Source organism: Procambarus clarkii, unplaced genomic scaffold, assembly GCF_040958095.1.
Source record: "Procambarus clarkii isolate CNS0578487 unplaced genomic scaffold, FALCON_Pclarkii_2.0 HiC_scaffold_187, whole genome shotgun sequence".
Classification (NCBI taxonomy): Eukaryota; Metazoa; Arthropoda; class Malacostraca; order Decapoda; family Cambaridae; genus Procambarus; species Procambarus clarkii.
In genome coordinates, this window is record NW_027189220.1 from 416,435 (window position 1) to 437,608 (window position 21,174).

A 21,174-nucleotide genomic window follows, 5' to 3' on the forward strand; every position below is an offset into this window, starting at 1 on the left:
CATGTGGGGCTCTAGGGAGACATGTGGGGCTCTAGGGAGACATGTGGGGCTCTAGGGAGACATGTGGGGCCCTAGGGAGACATGTGGGGCTCTAGGGAGACTTGTGGGGCTCTAGGGAGACATGTGGGGCTCTAGGGAGATATGTGGGGCTCTAGAGAAACTTGTGGGGCTCTAGGGAGACATGTGGGGCTCTAGGGAGACATGCGGGGCTCTAAGGGAGACATGTGGAGCTCTAAGGGAGACATGTGGAGCTCTAGAGAGACTTGTGGGGCTCTTGGGAGACATGTAGGGCTCTAGGGAAACATGCGGGGCTCTAGGGAGACATGTGGGGCTCTAAGGGAGACATGTGGAGCTCTAGAGAGACTTGTGGGGCTCTTGGGAGACATGTGGGGCTCTAGGGAGACATGTGGGGCTCTAGGGAGACATGTAGGTCTCTAGGGAGACATGTGGGGCTCTAGGGAGACATGTGGGGCTCGAGGGAGACATGTGGGGCTCTAGGGAGACATGTGGGGCTCTAGGGACATATGTGGGGCTCTAGGGACATATGTGGGGCTCTAGGGACATGTGTGGGGCTCTAGGGACATATGTGGAGCTCTAGGGAGACATGTGGGGCTCTAGGGAGACATGTGTGGCTCTAGGGACACATGCGGGGCTCTACATTCACACTAGGAGCACTAAATATTACATACCAAGGCGCTAAGTATTATTATTTTTACAGGCATCAGGGTGACAGGTGCATCAGGGTGACAGAAACTCCTCCTATCTGTTTCCGCCTTCCGATGGGGATCGAACCCGGATACTTAGGACTACGAATACCGATCGCTGGCCACTCAGCCCTCAGGTCCCTTAATATACAGGGGTATAATATACATTATATATAGTCAGCTAATAATAATATTAACCTGCAGATAATAATATATATACCAGTGAGCTTAGTAATACATACCAGGGAGCCAATACAATATATATACCACTGCACCAGCTAATATATACCAGGGAGCATTTTAATAAAACAATTGGCAACAATTCTGTCATTCGAACTTCTTTCTGAAACTCAGAATTTTCAATTCCGAATTGCATGCAATTTAAGATATTATCTGAATGCGTAATACCCACACCTGAAATGTTTACACTTTTAAGTTGTGTGTCCATCAGAACATCGTATATGGCAAGCTTAATACATTACTGTTTCAAACAAAGAGTATTTTCAGGCTGATTATCGCATCATGATAAGAAAGAATTTTTTCCTCTCTGGTCAAAAGGCAACCGGTTAACCTGTGATCAGCGCGCTAAAACATTCAGACGATACATACGCGTTGTTTTATGGATATTAAAACATCCCTTACATACTGCATATTGGGCAGTCACTCTGGTGATTGTAGCGATGCTCTGTATTTCTGCAGCACCGCTGCTTCCTGGATATGTTTGGGTCGTTTTGGGGAGTCTGGATTGAGTGAGAAAATCAGAAATATGTATATACGCTGTACAGGAAATATAGCCGATCGTATATAATGTGTTCGTAAGTGTACACACACACACACACACACACACACACACCAAACCTGTCTCCTGAAGCCCACATAAAAAACATAACGTCTGCGGCATACCCGAGGCTGGCTAACATCAGAACCAGGAATAATTCAGAATCTACCAATCCTGGAGTATGCGACCCCAGCATGGAGCCCCAGCATGGAGTTCAGAGGTATGCCACTATCTTGAGATGATTTGATTTCGGGGCTAAGCGTCCCCGCGGCCCGGTCCTCGACCAGGCCTCCTTTTTGTTACACCCCCCCTCCAGGAAGCAGCCCGTAGCAGCTGTCTAACTCCCAGGTACCTATTTACTGCTAGGTAACAGGGGTATCAGGGTGAAAGACACATTTTGCCCATTTGTCACCGCCTTCACCGGGGATCGAACCCGGAACTCAGAACTACGTATCCGAAGCTCTGTCCACCCAACTGTCAGGCGGAACACACTAGGTTGGTCCCAGAACTAAGAGGCATGCATTGCGAGGATAGGCTGCGTGAAGAGCACCTCACGACATTGGAAGGCAGAGGAGTAAAGGGAGAAATGATCACCACGTACAAAATTCTCAGAGGAATTGACAGGGGTAGATAAGTACCACTCTGTTTAACATTGGTGGTACGCGAACAAGGGGACACAGGTAGAGACTGAGTGCCCAAATGAGCCACAGGGACGTTTGAACATTTTTTCAGTGTCAGAGTAGTTAAAAGGCGGAATAAGTTAGGGAGTGATGTGGTGGAGGCTGACTCCATACACAGTTTCAAGTGTAGATATGATAGAGCCCAGTAGGTTCAGGAACCTGTACACCTGTTGATTGACAGTTGAGAGGCGGGACCAAAGAGCCAGACCTCAACCCCCGCAAGCACAACTAGCTGAGTACAACTGGGAGAGTACACACTCACATACACTGGAAGGACGTCCTGGCTGAGTGGACAGCGCTTTGGGATCGCAGTCCTAAGGGTCCGGGTTTGATTCCCGACAGAGGCAGAAACAAATGGGGAGCTTCTTTCACACTGATTCATCTGCTCACCAAACAGTAAATTGGTACCTGGGAGTTAGACAGCTGCTATGGGCTGCTTCCTGGGGCTGTGTGCGTGTGTGTATTCACCTAGTTGTGCTTTCGGTCGTTGAACTCTGGCTCTTTGGTCCCGCCTCTCAACTGTCAATCAACTGGTGTACAGATTCCTGAGCCTACTGGGCTCTATCATATCTACAATTAAAACTGTGTATGGAGTCAGCCTCCACCACGTCATTGCCTGATGCATTCCGTCTGTTAACTACTCTGACACTGAAAAATTCTTTCTAACGTCCCTGTGGCTCATGTGGGTACTCAGTTTCCACCTGTGTCCCCTTGTGCGTGTGCCACCCGTGTTAAATAATCCATGTTTGTCTACCCTGTCAATTCCCCTGAGAATTTTGTATGTGGTGATCATAACTTCCCGAGCTCTTCTGTCTTCCAGCGGAGTTAGGTGCTGTTCACGCAGCCTTTCTTCATACCTCATGCCTCTTAGTTCTGTGACTAGCCTTTTGGCATACCAATGAATTTTTTCCAGCTTCGTCTTGTGCTTGACAATGTACAGGCTCCATGCTGGGGCCGCATACTCCAACATTGGTCTTACATATGTGGTATACAAGGTTCAGAAAAATTCCTTACACAGGTTCCTGAAGGCAGTTCTGATGTTAGCCAGCCTCGGATACGCCGCCGATGTCATTCTTTTGATGTGGGCTTCAAGAGACAGGTTTGGTGTGATATGGATCCGATCTTTGTCCGTTTCATGACGGACTTAATTTCCATTCGGTATCCTGTGTCTGGCCTCCTAGTTCCTCCTCCTAGTTTCATTACCTTATATTTATTTGGGTTGAACTTTACTAGCCATTTGTTGGGCCATTCCTTCAGTTTGTCTAGGTCATCTTGTAGCCTCCTACTATCCTCCTCTGTCTTAATCCTTCTTATCTTGAGGTTATCTTGAGATGATTTCGGGGCTTAGCGTCCCTGCGGCCCGGTCCTTGACCAGGCCTCCTTTTTGTTACACAGCCCCAGGAAGCAGCCCGTAGCAGCTGTCTAACTCCCAGGTACCTATTTACTGCTAGGTGAACAGGGGCATCAAGTGAAAGAAACATTTTGCCCATTTGTCGTCGCCTCCACTGGGGATCGAACCCGGAACCTCAGGACTACGAATCCGAAGCGCTGTCCACCCACCTGTCATAATTTTTGCCCTCTTCATAATTTTTGCATCATCAGCAAACATTGAAAGGAACAAGTTTATTCCCTTTGGGAGATCATTTATGAATATCAGAAACAGAGTAAGTCCAAGGACTGATCCCTGTGGGACTCCACTGGTGACGCCTCGCCACTCCAAGACCTAACTCTTTCACAGTACAGTGACTCACTGTCTTCTGTTGCTTAGGTACCCTCTTATTCAGTGGAGTGCCTTCCCTTTCAATCCTGACTGCATCTCCAGCTTGTGAATTAGTTTCTTATGTGGTACTGTGTCAAAGGCTTTCTGGCAGTTCAGAAATATGCAGTCTGCCCAGCCCTCTCTATCTTGCCTGATTTTTTTTGCCTGGTCGTAGAGTTAATCCTGTGAGGCATGATTTGTCATCCCTGAACCCATGCAGATGTTGTGTTACAAAAATTAATTCGCTTCAGATGTTCCACTCGCTTTTTTCGCACAATCGTCTCCATCAGCTTGCATAGTATGCAAGTTAGGGACTCTGGCCTGTAGTTTAGAGCCTCCTGTGTATCACCCTTCTTCAATATCGCAACTACATTAGCGGTCTTCCAAATTTTTGGCAGTTCACCTGTTACCAGTGATTTGTTGTACACCATTCAGAGTGGCAGGCACAGAGCTTCTGCTCCTTCCATTAATATCCATGTGAGATACCATCTGGGCCTATAGCCTTTGTCACATCCAAATCTAGCAGATGCTTCCTCACCTCCCAATTGTTAATCACAAACTCTTCTAGTTGTGTCTGGTTAGATATTCCCTCTCTTATCTGGGACGTCTCCTTGCTTTGATGTGAAGACCTGGAATTTCTCATTGAGTTCCTCGTATCCTTCCTTATCGTTTGTAGTGAATCTGTCTGCCCCTATCCTCAGTTTCATTACCTGTTCCTTTACTGTTGTTTTCCTCCTGATGTGGCTATGCAGCAATTTGGGTTGATCATTTTTCATATTGCTTCTCTACCCCTCTTCTCACCCTGACGTATTCATAACTGGCGTTCTGGTATCTTCCTATGCTCCCTAGAGTCCTGTTATTTCTATAGTTTCTCCACGGCCTTTTACTTAGTTGTCTTGCTAGCTTACATCTGTGATTAAACCACGGGTTTCTCGTTTGCATTTCTATTTTTTCCTTTTACACTGGGACGAACATGTCTGCTGCCTCCTTACACTTTTGTGTGATGTAGTCCATCATGTCTTGAGCCGTCTTTGCTTTGAGCTCTGTTTCCCAAGCTATGTCAGTTAGGAATTTCCTTATCTCCTCATAGTTCCCCTTCCGGAATGTCGGCCTTTTGGTTAGTGGTCCCTTCCTTGAGTACATTAACCCATCTTCAACCAGATACTCATACATCAATACACTGTGATCCCATATTCCCACAGGGGGCTTCGAGACCGATTTTCCTTATGTCAGAGTCGCTCAGAGAACGTACTGGGTCGAGACTCGCTGGTTCATCGTTGCTTCCCATTCTCCTGGGACCCTTGACATGCTGACTTAGAAAAATTCTAGTCGCCACCTCCCTCAGTTTAACTCTCCATGTTTCCTCACCTAAAGGCGGTTCATGGTTTTCCTATTCTATCCTTCTGTGTTTAAAGTCCCCTCCACCCCCATGATGAGCAAATGGGATCGATTTTTTACAGGCAGCAGCGGCTCCCCTCTGTCAGTTATAGTGTTAACTGCCATGGTGTTTCTGTCATTCTCTTGCCTGGGTCTTCTGTCATTTGGTGGTGGGTTATATATCACTGCAACCAATACGCTTGGTCCTCCCATCGTCATGGGGCCTATTATGAAGTCTCTGAACCCTTCACTGCCCGGAATAACCATCTCCTCAAAACTCCATCATTTCTCATCAGTTGATCCACTCCTCCTCTTCTTCCTTCCCTCTATTTCCTTATTACAGTGTAGTTCTGGGAAAACATCCCATTCGTTATGATTCTTGAGAGTTTTGTTTCTGTGAGTCCAGTTACATTCAGGTTCACTTCCTGTGCTCTTTTTCCTATGTTCACTTGCCTTGCTTGTAATCCCATCTATGTTTGGGCACATTACCTTGAAGCTGACTCTCCTCTGCCCATCCTCTGTATCTGTTGATTCCACTGGAGTTGAGGGGCAAAGGGTGACCGGGATGGGAATGCCTAGGAAGGTGGACCTGGGGGATCTGGGGTGTGAGGGGGGCTCGGAGGATCTGGTACAGGGGGCTAGGGGGGGTCTTAGATGGTGTGGCGGAGAGGGTCTAGGATTGAAGGTTAATTATGACATGGGATGGGTGAGGAGGGGGGGGGCATTTGGTGGGGGAGAGGGATGGAGGTCATGGGATGGGATATGCAGGGGAGTCTGGGATGGGTTGGCAGGGAGGTCAGGGGTTGGGGAAGAAAAGGGAGCCTGGAGATTGGGGGCAGGGAGGGAGGGGGGTGGGGTAGGAAGGAGACCTATGGGTGGGGTAACTAGGAGGGGTATGGGGTGGACAAACAGGGGAGGGCATGGGGAGGGGGAACAGGGAGGGCCTGGGGTAGGGGAAAGGGTTGGGGAAGAAAAAGGGCATGGGGGGGGGGAGGGGGAACAGGGAGGGCCTGGGGTAGGGGAAAGGGTTGGGGAAGAAAAAGGGCATGGGGGGGGGGAGGGAAACATAGGGGGCCTGGGGTAGAAGAGCATGGGGGGGGGGATGGTCTGAAGAGGGACTTTGCTGTCTGGGGAGGTGCAGGTGATTGGTGGGGAATGGCTGTGGGGTTGGTTGGTGGGAGGCTTCTGTTACAGTCCTCCCTGGGGGATGCTGGCCTGCTGGTGGGGGATTCCCACTCCCCTCTGAGGTTCCTGGTGATACTGAGCCGAGTCCTGAGACTCCCACATCCCCTGTGTGGGATGTGGGTTGTGTAAGCTCTGGGGGCCCACATCACCTTACACACGCACATACATGTGTGCGTGCGAGTGTAAGATAAATATATGTAGTAGACATAATAGAGCTAGGAAAATAAATTGGTTAGAAATGGCCAAGTTTCCTAATAGCTCGATTCTGCAGACACAAATAGGAAATAAAAGTTCTATATACGCGAACACACACACAAACACACAGGCAAGCAAAATGTGGAATGTGTCCGAGAAGAGCTGAACTGTGCAGAAGCGGAAGCAATAAGACTTGAGGCGTTAGTGGTGAAAATATTTATGACTTTCTGCGTTTGGTCTTTAGTCTTGACTCATAAACCTTAAGACGGTCGGCCCAGCTGCCGCCATGATGCTCAATACCAATATATAATACAAATTATTTTATTTAAATTTTAGCTTGCAAACTATCCAAGAATTCTGATCATATTAGGGAAAGATTTGGGATAGCTTGGTGGGATGGTGAGTAATAAAGTAATTAGGTGAAGACAGTGTCCCAGCAGGTGAAGACAGTGTCCCAGCAGGGGAAGACAGTGTCCCAGCAGGTGAAGACTGTGTCCCAGCAGGGGAAGACAGTGTCCCAGCAGGTGAAGACTGTGTCCCAGCAGGTGAAGACTGTGTCCCAGCAGGTGAAGACTGTGTCCCAGCAGGTGAAGACAGTGTCCCAGCAGGTGAAGACTGTGTCCCAGCAGGTGAAGACAGTGTCCCAGCAGGTGAAGACAGTGTCCCAGCAGGTGAAGACAGTGTCCCAGCAGGGGAAGACAGTGTCCCAGCAGGTGAAGACTGTGTCCTAGCATGTGAAGACTGTGTCCCAGCAGGTGAAGACTGTGTCCCAGCAGGTGAAGATAGTGTCCCAGCAGGGGAAGACAGTGTCCCAGCAGGTGAAGACTGTGTCCCAGCAGAGGAAGACAGTGTCCCAGCAGGTGAAGACAGTGTCCCAGCAAGTGAAGACAGTGTCCCAGCAGGTGAAGACAGTGTCCCAGCAGGTGAAGACTGTGTCCCAGCAGGTGAAGACTGTGTCCCAGCAGGTGAAGACAGTGTCCCAGCAGGTGAAGACAGTGTCCCAGCAAGTGAAGACAGTGTCCTTTAACAAGGTATTAGTGAGATAAATGTGCATCAATGATCCTAGTCACATTGCCTTCTAACTGATCAAACAAAAATGGATCTGAATTATACAAACCAATGGTAATGTTCATATTACATGCCTTTGTAATCTGTATTAAAACAAATTCAATTATGTTTCTAATGAAAGTGCTTATACAATTCGTTATTGAAGAAGCCATCCGTTATGACCACGCATACACCAGTATGATCATACTGAGACTGGTGTATGATGTGCCCAAACTATACAGTGATATCTTGGCTGATAGCCAGGGATCAGGAATATTGTGTTAAGTATCTAATCTTCTTTGACAGTATATTATTATTAATTCAGGTACTGGCAATGTATGTCATACCTACCCAAGTGAAATATATTTCTGTATCAAAGTTGTATGCCTTGAAATTGTGATTATTTATATAAAACCGAAAACTCACACCCCAGAAGTGACTCGAACCCATACTGCAACGAGCTCTATGCATCTGGTGTACAGGACACATTAATCACTCGACCATCACGACCGTACAAAAGATGATGGTAGCTGAGGCTATTTTGAGGCACATGTGCCCCAAAGAATGAGGTGATTTGATAAAATAATATGCCCAAGATTACCATCAGAGTGCCGGCGGGACTCCTGGCAGTATGGTTTCGAATCACTTCTGGGGTGTGAATTTTCGGGTGCATCTATGCCTGGGGACCATTCAGGCTTGTTGGGATATATATATATATATATATATATATATATATATATATATATATATATATATATATATATATATATATATATATATATATATATATATATATATATATATATATTAGTATATTTTGGTAGCAGTCTTTCCTGTAGACATATATTATTAAATATGACCGAAAAAGTAAGATTAATAATTCTAACACGAATTTTCTCAATCTTTCGTACATTACGCTTCACTGTTGGAGGTAAATCAAAAATCACTTCTCCAAAATTCATTTTTATTTCTAGTCTGACGCGACACGGGCGCGTTTCGTAAAACTTATTACATATTCAAAGACTTCACAAATACACAACTGATTAGAACTTACGTATCTCTGATTTTATATCTACATTTGAGTGAGGTGGGAGGGGTGATGTGGCATTAACACAAGACAGAACAAGAGGGGATATTAATAGGGTATTAAAAGTATCAACACAAGACAGAACAGAAACAATGGGTATTGAATAGAAGTGTTTGTAGAAAGCCTATTGGTCCATATTTCTTGATGCTTCTATATTGGAGCGGAGTCTTGAGGTGGGTAGAATATAGTTGTGCAATAATTGGCTGTTGATTGCTGGTGTTGACTTCTTGATGTGTAGTGCCTCGCAAACGTCAAGCCGCCTGCTATCGCTGTATCTATCGATGATTTCTGTGTTGTTTACTAGGATTTCTCTGGCGATGGTTTGGTTATGGGAAGAGATTATATGTTCCTTAATGGAGCCCTGTTGCTTATGCATCGTTAAACGCCTAGAAAGAGATGTTGTTGTCTTGCCTATATACTGGGTTTTTTGGAGCTTACAGTCCCCAAGTGGGCATTTGAAGGCATAGACGACGTTAGTCTCTTTTAAAGCGTTCTGTTTTGTGTCTGGAGAGTTTCTCATGAGTAGGCTGGCCGTTTTTCTGGTTTTATAGTAAATCGTCAGTTGTATCCTCTGATTTTTGTCTGTAGGGATAACGTTTCTATTAACAATATCTTTCAGGACCCTTTCCTCCGTTTTATGAGCTGTGGAAAAGAAGTTCCTGTAAAATAGTCTAATAGGGGGTATAGGTGTTGTGTTAGTTGTCTCTTCAGAGGTTGCATGGCTTTTCACTTTCCTTCTTATGATGTCTTCGATGAAACCATTGGAGAAGCCGTTATTGACTGGGACCTGCCTTACCCTACAGAGTTCTTCGTCGACTTGCTTCCATTCTGAGCTGTGGCTGAGAGCACGGTCGACGTATGCGTTAACAACACTCCTCTTGTACCTGTCAGGGCAGTCGCTGTTGGCATTTAGGCACATTCCTATGTTTGTTTCCTTAGTGTAGACTGCAGTGTGGAAACCTCCGCCCTTTTCCATGACTGTTACATCTAGAAAAGGCAGCTTCCCATCCTTTTCCGTCTCGTAAGTGAAACGCAGCACGGAACTCTGCTCAAATGCCTCCTTCAGCTCCTGCAGATGTCTGACATCAGGTACCTGTGTAAAAATGTCGTCAACATACCTGCAGTATATGGCCGGTTTCAAGTTCATGTCGACTAAGACTTTTTGCTCGATGGTACCCATGTAGAAGTTTGCAAACAGGACACCTAGGGGAGAACCCATGGCGACCCCATCTACCTCAGGAGCGGTGACAAGTCGCCAATATATGTCATTCTTAAAAAAGACGAATATCTGGCGAAAATGAACATCATACTCTCTGACCAAACTAAGTTCCAAAGGGTAACGAAGGACTCTACAGCCGAATTAAAAGCAAAGGTCAACAAACTGATCGAAACTGTGAACGCCAAGAAATCCGGACTCCACCTGCCAAAGATTATTGGGGAATATAAACCTGGATATGCATATGGAAATGTCAAGACACACAAGCCTGGAAACCCACTTCGGCCAATCATCAGCCAGATACTCACACCCACGTACAGACTGGCGAAACGACTCAACGGCTTGCTGACTCCTTATGTCCTTTGCGCCTTCAGCCTGAAGTATCCAAAGGAATTTGTTGACTTACTGCGGGGAACACGGGCCACAGGGATAAGAGCCTCGTTGGACGTAGAATCTCTGTTTACCAATGTACCTGTGGATGAAACAATCGATACCTGGTTGATGGGGTTCTGGGAGTTCTTCTACTCCCCAAGCCCGGCCCGAGGCCAGGCTCGACTTGTGAGAGTTTGGTCCACCAGGCTGTTGCTTGGAGCGGCCCGCAGGCCCACATACCCACCACAGCCCGGTTGGTCCGGCACTCCTTGGAGGAATAAATCTAGTTTCCTCTTGAAAATGTCCACGGTTGTTCCGGCAATATTTCTTATGCTTGCTGGGAGGACGTTGAACAACCGCGGACCTCTGATGTTTATACAGTGTTCTCTGATTGTGCCTATGGCACCTCTGCTCTTCATTGGTTCTATTCTACATTTTCTTCCATGTCATTCACTCCAGTACGTTGTTATTTTACTGTGTAGATTTGGTACTTGGCCCTCCAGTATCTTCCAGGTGTATATTATTTGATATCTCTCTCGTCTTCTTTCTAGTGAGTACATTTGGAGGGCTTTGAGACGATCCCAATAATTTAGGTGCTTTATTGCATCTATGCGTGCCGTATATGTTCTCTGTATTCCCTCTATTTCAGCAATCTCTCCTGCTCTGAAGCGGGAAGTGAGTACTGAGCAGTACTCAAGACGGGACAACACAAGTGACTTGAAGAGTACAACCATTGTGATGGGATCCCTGGATTTGAAAGTTCTCGTAATCCATCCTATCATTTTTCTGGCTGTCGCAATATTTGCTTGGTTATACTCCTTAAACGTTAGGTCGTCAGACATTATTATTCCCAAATCCTTTACATGCTGTTTTCCTACTATGGGTACATTTGATTGTGTTTTGTACTCTGTATTATGTTTAAGGTCCTCATTTTTACCGTACCTGAGTACTTGGAATTTATCACTGTTAAACATCATGTTATTTTCTGATGCCCAGTCGAAAACTTTGTTAATATCAGCTTGAAGTTTTTCAATGTCCTCAGCCGAGGTAATTTTCATACTGATTTTTGTGTCATCTGCAAAGGATGATACGAAGCTGTGACTTGTATTTTTGTCTATATCTGATATGAGAATAAGGAAAAGCAGCGGTGCAAGGACTGTACCCTGAGGTACAGAGCTTTTCACTGCACTTGGACTAGATTTTATATGGTTGACAGTTACTCGCTGAGTCCTGTTTGACAGAAAACTGAGTATCCAGCGTCCTACTTTACCGGTTATTCCCATTGACTTCATTTTGTGTGCTATCACGCCATGGTCACATTTATCGAAAGCCTTTGCGAAGTCCGTGTATATCACATCAGCATTCTGTTTCTCTTCTAATGCCTCAGTGACTTTGTCGTAGTGCTCAAGTAGCTGTGAGAGGCACGATCTTCCCGCTCGAAATCCATGTTGGCCTGGGTTGTGAAGGTCATTGGTCTCCATGAAATTGGTGACCTGACTCCTAATCACTCTCTCAAATACTTTTATGATGTGCGATGTTAGTGCAACTGGTCTATAATTTTTTGCCAATGCTTTGCTCCCTCCCTTGTGTAGAGGGGCTATGTCTGCTACTTTAAGTGCATCTGGTATCTCCCCCGTGTCCAGGCTCTTCCTCCACACTATACTGAGTGCCTGTGCTACCGGCACTTTGCATTTCTTTATAAATATTGAATTCCATGAGTCTGGACCTGGGGCCGAGTGCATGGGCATGTTTTCAATTTCTTTTTCAAAATTTAGTGCGCTCGTGTTTATATCAGTTATATTTACAGGGGTTTGAATATCCCGCATAAAGAAATTGTCTGGATCTTCCACCTTCATGTTGTTTATTGGAGTGCTAAACATGTCCTCATACTGCTTTTTTAGGATTTCACTAATTTCTTTGTCATCCTCCGTGTATGAACCTTCACTTGTACGAATTGGTCCAATACTGGCAGTGGTTTTTGCTTTTGATTTCGCATATGAGAAGAAATATTTTGGATTTTTCTTTATTTCCTGAATTGCTTTCTGTTCTAACTGCCTTTCTTCAGTTTCATATGAGTGTTTCAATTTCCGCTCGATATCTTCAATCTCCCTATTTAAATTATTCCTTCTTTGTCGGGAAATTCGTGTCTGCATAAGCAGTTCCGTTATTTTGTTCCTGCGTTTATAGTGTCGTCTGCGTTCTCTTTCTACGTTAGATCTCTTTCTGGCTTTCCTCAAAGGAACATGTTTCAGACAGACTTGATTCGCTTTTGAAGTCAGTTTTTCTATTCCTTCTGTAGGACTTGTATTACTTAGAACAATTCCCCATGGAATGTTTGTAAGTTCCCTGTTTATTATCTCCCAGTCTATCCTTTTATTATTAAAATTGAATTTACTGAATAGCCCCTCTCGCTTTATCAACGTTTTAGGTCTATTCTGAGTATTGATGGTAGTTTGCACTTCAATGAGTTTGTGATCTGAGTATGTGGTATCTGATATCGTAATGTCTCTGATAATGTCTTCATTGTTCGTAAAGACCAGATCTAGAATATTTTCATTTCTCGTTGGCTCCGATATCTGCTGATTGAGTGAAAATTTGTCACATAATCTAAGTAGTTCTCTAATCCGTGGTTGGTTAGGTCCTGATATATTTCCTGGTATAATATTATTGTTTGCTATTTTCCACCTGAGACTAGGCAAGTTGAAGTCACCTAGGAAGATAATATCAGGTATCGGGTTCTCCAAATTATCAAGGCTATTCTCTATTTTGCTTATCTGTTCTGTGAATTCCTCAGCCGTTGCATCTGGCGGTTTGTATATTAGTATAATCACTAAATTTATTTTTTCTATTTTTAATCCCAGTACCTCTACCACCTCATTTGTAGCGTTTAGGAGCTCCGAGCATACAAGGTCTTCCCTAATATACAGACCCACTCCTCCATGTGACCTAATTTTCCTATCACACCTGTATAGGTTATATCCTGGAATCCAGATCTCACTGTCCAACAATTCCCCTGCATGGGTTTCTGTGAAAGCTCCAAATACTGCATTTGACTCCGTGAGGAGGCCATTTATGAACTGTACTTTGTTGTTTGTTCTTGTTTTCAGTCCTTGTATGTTGGCAAAGATGAATGAGGTTACTCTATTAGTGATAGTTTGAATGGGAGACTTTTTCGGCAAGTCCATTATTCGTGGACATAATGAGTTTGTTCTGACCAGTACTGATTGTTGTAGGTCTGTCGTAGTTGTAGTTCCCTTTCGGTGGGTAATTGTATCTGTAATTCTGGAATGCAAGTGGATCTGGCATCCAGTTCCATACATTCTCCATGCTGCTCCTTTTGAATTCTCTGCCGGTCTGGTATAAAAAATTTATAGAGTTTTCTCCAAATTCATTATCCTGCTTGCCACTCTTTATGTAGCGTTCCGTGCCTTTCACGTGAAAGTGTGGGCAGCTGAGGTCATAGCATTTTCTGTCCTCCAGTGAGGTTTGGCACATGTCAGGATGGAAAAACCTACATATTGATCCAAATCGACACTCACCTTTCCTAAGCATATTTAAACATTTTTTGGGATGTTGGTAACTGCATTCTAATCCTTTCTTATTACCAGCATATCTATGTCTGCATATGCCCTTTGCATAAAATTTGCATAAGTCTGTCCTTCTGTTCTGAATTGCTCTATCGAGAACCGTCGTGGTGTCTGTACCTATCGAGCTGTCAGTGCTGTCTGGTACACTTTCTAGTTTACTGTCATCTACATCCTGGCCTACTGAGTCAGAGTTTACAACTTCCTGAGTTTCAGCCTCAGTTTCATCCCTGACTATAGCCTCCGCCCCTTGTATATTAGAATTGTTGTTCCTTTCCCACTCCTTCTGGATGGCTGGTAGGCTTCCAATGAATGATGTTTTCTGTTCATGCGTCATGTTATCTAGAAGGTTTTTTAGGATATTCCAAGCTGGCAGGTCATTTTTACACACCCAGAGCAAGTGGCCATCTCCCAATCGGGATGATAGCCGACAGAGTGTACCGTGATCCGGCCTGTACTCCTCTTGACATACCAGAAAACAGTCTAAGGAAACTACTCCAAGCTTGTACTAAAGAGGCACCCTTCTTGAGCCCGGATGGACACATGTATAAGCAAGTAGATGGGGTCGCCATGGGTTCTCCCCTAGGTGTCCTGTTTGCAAACTTCTACATGGGTACCATCGAGCAAAAAGTCTTAGTCGACATGAACTGGAAACCGGCCATATACTGCAGGTATGTTGACGACATTTTTACACAGGAACCTGATGTCAGACATCTGCAGGAGCTGAAGGAGGCATTTGAGCAGAATTCTGTGTTGCGTTTCACTTACAAGATGGAAAAGGATGGGAAGCTGCCCTTTCTAGATGTAACAGTCATGGAAAGGAGCGGAGTTTTCCACACTGCAGTCTACACTAAGGAAACAAACATAGGAATGTGCCTAAATGCCAACAGTGACTGCCCGGACAGGTACAAGAGGAGTGTTGTTAACGCTTATGTCGACCGTGCCCTCAGCCACAGCTCAGAATGGAAGCAAGTCGACGAAGAACTCTGTAGGGTAAGGCAGGTCCTAGTCAACAACGGCTTCTCCAATGGTTTCGTGGAAGACATCATAAGAAGGAAAGTGAAACGCCATGCAACCTCTGAAGAGACAACTAACACAACACCTATACCCCCTATTAGACTATTCTACAGGAACTTCTTTTCCATAGCCCATAAAACGGAGGAAAGGGTCCTGAAAGATATTGTCAGTAGAAACGTTATCCCTACAGACAAAAATCAGAAGATACAACTGACGATTTACTATAAAACCAGAAAAACGGCCAGCCTACTCATGAGAAACTCTCCAGACACAAAGCAGAACGCTTTAAAAGAGACCAACGTCGTCTATGCCTTCAAATGCCCTCTTGGGGACTGTAAGCCTCAAAAAACCCAGTATATAGGCAAGACAACAACATCTCTTTCCAGGCGTTTAACGATGCATAAGCAACAGGGCTCCATTAAGGAACATATAATCTCTTCCAACAAACAAACCATCACCAGAGAAATCTTAGCAAACATCACAGAAATCATCGATAGATACAGCGATAGCAGGCGGCTTGACGTCTGCGAGGCACAACACATCAAGAAGTCAACACCAGCAATCAACAGCCAATTAATGCACAACTATATTCTACCCACTTCAAGACTCCGCTCCAATATAGAAGCATCAAGAAATATGGACCAATAGGCTTTCTACAATTACTTCCATTCAATACCCATTGTTTTGTGTTCTGTCTTGTGTTTGAATTTAATACCCATTCAATACCCATTGTTGAAAGTTTGTTTTCACCTCATCCACCTCACCCAAATGTAGATATAAAATCGAAGATTTGTAAGCTGTATTCAGTTTCAGTTGTGTGTTTGTAAACTAAAGTCTTTGAAAATGTAATAAGTTTTACGAAACGCGCTCAAGTGTCGCGTCAGACTAGAAATAAAAATGAATTTTGGAGAATTGATCTTTGAATTACCATCAACAGTGAAAAGAAACGTAAGAAAGATCGAGAAAATTCGTGTATATTATATATATACATATATATATATATATATATATATATATATATATATATATATATATATATATATATATATATATATACATATATATATACATATATATATATATATATATATATATATATATATATATATATATACATATATATATATACATATATATATATATATACATATATATATATACATATATATATATATACATATATATATATATATATATACATATATATATATATACATATATATATACATATATATATATATGTATATATATATATATATATATATATATATATATATATATATATATATATATATATATATATATATATATATATATGTATATATATGTATGTATATATGTATGTATATATATGTATATATACAAAGGGAACATCAGTTGTGCAGACCTGACAACAGTCAAAAACGCCCAGATGGAGTCACCCTGCAGCCGTGGAGGGAAGGTAAACAGGTCGTGTGGGACTACACGTGTGCATCCACATTGGCTGATACCTATCTACCTTACAGCGCAGCTGAGGGAGGCGGGGCGGCCACCTTCAGGGAGACCCAGAAAACTAACAAGTACAGGGACCTAGAACGTTGTTACAGGTTCGTGCCAATAGGCTCTGAGACTCTGGGCGCCTGGGGTAAATGTGCACTTAAGTTCCTGAAGGAACTGGGAAGACTAGAGACCCAAGAGCGGCCAGTTTTATGTTCCAGCGCCTCAGTGTCGCTGTTCAGAGGGGAAATTCGTGCTGTATCTTGGGTACGCACCCGACCCCCGAGGAGCTGGACGAGGTCTTCGAACACTGATTGGTATATTGTTATATAAGTGTGTAGCATTGCAATAAAATCAAATAAAAAAAAATAATAGGGGTGGTAGGAGAGGAAAAGATTAAAGTATTCAGTGAGAATCCACAAGGTCTTCTCTGAACACTATTTATTTTCTTCTTCGAGGATGTGGGTCCCTTTAATTAAACCAGTGGTGGTACCCCTAAATATATATATATATATATATATATATATATATATATATATATATATATATATATATATATATATATATATATATATATATATATATATATATATACATATATATATACATATATATATATACATATATATATATACATATATATAAATACATATATATATATACATATATATATATACATATATATATATATATATACATATATATATATATATATATATATATATATATATATATATATATATATATATATATATATATATATATATATATGATAAGCCTAGGGTACTGGATATAGCAGTAGCCTTATGTCATGAAGTTTGCAAAACATCCTTGTATGCATATTAGGTAACATTATGTGGACCATGATGGAAAATGTATACATTCAGGTCTTGGAGTTATTACTCACATGTATACTGTGTAGTTTCCATTTCATGTTTGTTCCTTGCATTGTCCTCTTGTTATGAAATTTATGACACGTTATGACATGAAAAATGAAGTAGATGGGGTCGCTATGGGTCATCCCCTAAGTGTCCTGTTTGTGAATTTCTACATGGTTACCATCAGCAGAAGGTCTTAGTTGACATGGACTTGAGACTCGCCATATACTGCAGGTATGTTGACGACATATTTACACAGGTACCTGATGTCAGACGTCTGCAGGAGCTAAAGGACGCATTCGAGCAAAATTCTGTGTTGAGTTTCACTTACGAGATGGAGAAGGATGGGAAGCTGCCCTTTCTTGATGTAACAGTCACGGAAAATAGCAGAGGCTTCGACACTGCAGTCTACACTAAGGAAACAAACATAGAAATGTGCCTCAATGCCAATAGTGTCTGCCCAGACAGGTACAAGAGGAGTGTTGTCAATGCATTCGTAGACAGTGCTCTCAGCCACAGCTCAGAATGGAAGCAAGTCGACGAAGAACTCTGTAGGGTAAGGCAGGTCCTAGTCAACAACGGCTTCTCTAATGGTTTTGTTGAAGACATCATAAGAAGGAAGGTGAAACGCCATGCAACCTCTGAAGAGACAACTAACACAACACCTATACCCCCTATTAGACTATTTTACAGGAACTTCTTTTCCACATTTCATAAAACGGAGCAAAGGGTCCTGAAAGATATTGTTAATAGAAACGTTATCCCTACAGACAAAAATCAGAAAATACAATTGACGATTTACTATAAAACCAAAAAACGGCCAACCTACTCATGAAAAACTCTCCAGACACAAAGCAGAACGCCTTAAAGGAAACCAACGTCGTCTATGCCTTTAAATGCCCACTTTGGGACTGTAAGCACCAAAGAACTCAGTATATAGGCAAGACAACAACGTCTTTTTCCAGGCGATTAACAATGCATAAACAACAGGGTTCCATAAAGAAACATATAATTTCTTCTCACTCACAACCAGACCATCAGCAGAGAAATCTTAACAAACAACACAGAAATCATCGATAGATACAGCGATAGCAGGCGGCTTGACATCTGCGAGGCACTACACATCAAGAAGTCAACACCAGCAATCAACAGCCAATTAATGCACAACTATATTCTACCCACTTAAAGACTCCGAACCAACATAAAAGCATCAAGAGGAAGTATGGGTCAATAGGCCCTTTGCAGTTACTTCCATTCTTATGGTCTCATATCCAAGTTATACCCATTGTTTCGTGTTTTGTCTTGTGTTTGTCACAAGTTTGTTCACCTCACCCAAAATTATTGTACCATATCACCTCACCCAAATGCCAGTATAAGTATAGACGGATTTTGCATGTTTACAGGTTACAGTTGTGTGTGTGTAAACTATAGTCTTTGAAAATGTAATAAGTTATCACGAAACGCGTTCAGGCGTCGCGTCAGACTAGAAATAAAAATTAATATTGGAGAATTGTTTTTTCAATTACCATCGACAGTGAAAAGAAACATAAGAAATATTGAGAAAATTTGTGTTAGAATTATTAATCTTACCTTTTCATTCATTTTTAACAACTTTATATATATATATATGTCGTACCTAGTAGCCAGAATGCACTTCTCAGCCTACTATGCAAGGCCCGATTTGCCTAATAAGCCAAGTTTTCCTGAATTAATATATTTTCTCTAATTTTTTCCTTATGAAATGATAAAGCTACCCATTTCATTACGTATGAGGTCAATTTTTTTTATTGGAGTTAAGATTACCGTAGATAGCGAACCAAACCAACCCTACCTAACCTAACCTAACCTATCTCTATAGGTTAGGTTAGGTTAGGTAGCCGAAAAAGTTAGGTTAGGTTAGGTTAGGTAGGTTAGGTAGTCGAAAAACAATTAATTCATGAAAACTTGGCTTATTAGGCAAATCAGGCCTTGCATTGTAGGCAGAGAAGTGCGTTCTGGCTATTAGGTACGACATATGTCTATATATATATATATATATATATATATATATATATGTCGTACCAAGTGGCCAGAACGCACTTCTCAGCCTACTATACAAGGCCCGATTTGCCTAATAAGCCAAGTTTTCATGAATTAATTGTTTTTCGACTACCTAACCTACCTAATACCTAACCTAACCTAACCTAACTTTTTCGGCTACCTAACCTAACCTAACCTATAAAGATAGGTTAGGTTAGGTTAGGTAGGGTTGGTTAGGTTCGGTCATATATCTACGTTAATTTTAACTCCAATAAAAAAAATTGACTTCATACATATTGAAATGGGTAGCTTTATCATTTCATAAGAAAAAAATTTGAGAAAATATATTAATTCAGGAAAACTTGGCTTATTAGGCAAATCGGGCCTTGTATAGTAGGCTGAGAAGTGCGTTCTGGCCACTTGGTACGACACACACATATATATATATATATATATATATATATATATATATATATATATATATATATATATATATATATATATATATATATATATATATATAAGCAGAGGGCAGTGTCCTGAGGCAGCTTTAAATAACCATCAATGCAGGTCCTGGTGGTGCTAAACGGGCTGTATTTACCGTGAAAACATCGCGACGCCAGGTGTTGCGTGCTCTAGTGTTTATATTGGTAAGCTGAATTAGGTTCTACTTAAGTGTGACGTGGAGGTGCGGGCCCCTGTGGGCTGGCAGCGCATGTGGTCTGATGACTTACTCTGAGCACTCCACGGTGGAACACACACACACACACACACACACACACACACACACACACACACACACACACACACACACACACACACACACACACACACACACACACACACACACACACACACACACACACACACACACACACACACACACACATACACACACACACACACACACACACACACACACACACACACACACACACACACACACACTCACACACACACACACACACACACACACACACACACACACACACACACACACACACACGCAAACACACACGCCACACTAGGGGAAACAGGTTGAAATTGAGTGCCCAAATGAGCCATATAGACGTTAGAAAGATTTTTTCAGTGTCAGAGTAGTAGACAAATTTAATGCATTAGGAAGTGATGTTGTGGAGGCTGACTCCATACTTAACTTTAAGTGTAGATATGATAAAGCCCAGTAGGCTCATGAACCTGTACATTAGTTGATTGACAGTTGAGAGTGGAAGGAAGAGAGTGATTACCAGTGGAGATGTAAGGAAGCTGTTGCTAGAGTTGGATATGACAAAGGATATAGGCCTGGACGGAATATCACCATGGAAAATAAAGGAAGGAGCAGAACCACTGTGCTTGCCACTCTCCATGGTGTATAACAAATCACTGGTAACAGGTGAACTGCCAAAAATTTGTAAGGCGGCAAGCGTAGTCTCGATATACAGGAAGGAGGATAAGGAGGCACTGAACTACAGGCCAGTGTCCCTAACTATCATACCATGCAAGCTAACGGAGAAAATTATGCAAAAAAGCTAGTGGAACATCTGGAGTGAAGGAACTTTGTGTCACAATACCAACATGGTTTAAGCGATGGCAAGTCATGCCTCACCGGATTAATTGAATTCTACGATCAGGCAACAAGAATCACACAAGAAAAAGAGGGATGAGCAGACTGCATTTTTTGGATTGCCAGAAAGCCTTTGACACCGTGCCACACCAGAAACTAGTGCAAAAGCTGGAGATGCAGGCTGGAGTGAAAGGGAAGGTACGCCATTGGATAAGGGAGTACTTAAGTAACAGAAG